Genomic DNA, 607 nt, shown 5'->3' with positions numbered 1-607 from the left:
TACCCGTGTCGTTCACGTTTAAGCAGGTTATGCGTGCGCGTGCGGAGAGTGTAGGTAGGAAGGGTGGGCGTTCAAGCTGCGCAATAGCTGATATACCGTACTGATGACATGACCGCAGAAGTATATGTCTAACCCCCACTTTTCATTCCGGTGAAGCCGATTAACTCAGCGCCAAACCCTCGCCACCCGCCCCTCTTTTACGACTGTTATTTCACGGTGTCTTCCGCGTTTACCCACCCACACATAAGCGGTTGCTGGTTTATGCATGTGCATACGGGGAATGGAAGAAGAAGGGGGGGGGGGGTGTATGCGAAGCTGTAGGTTTCATGCCCTCACTGACGGCATTTCCATTGTGCTGGTGGGTGTCTTACACGTGGTTGTCACAGAGGTGAATGCGACCTGTCTGATGTCTTCACTTGTCAAATGGATCGGATTTTGCTTTACAAAGACAGTAGGATGTCGATTGATTGTAGGGTTTAACGCGCCGACGCAACGCAGGCGATGAGGCACGCCGTAGTGGAGGGCTCCGGATTAATTTCGACCACCTGGGGATCTCTAACGTGTGCCGAAATCTCGCACACACGGGCGTTTTTGCTTTTCGCCTCCA

Source organism: Haemaphysalis longicornis, unplaced genomic scaffold, assembly GCF_048455015.1.
Source record: "Haemaphysalis longicornis isolate Haplotype H1 unplaced genomic scaffold, Haemaphysalis longicornis Haplotype H1 scaffold_8, whole genome shotgun sequence".
Lineage (NCBI taxonomy): Eukaryota > Metazoa > Arthropoda > Arachnida > Ixodida > Ixodidae > Haemaphysalis > Haemaphysalis longicornis.
Note: the sequence above shows the minus strand (reverse complement) of the source record.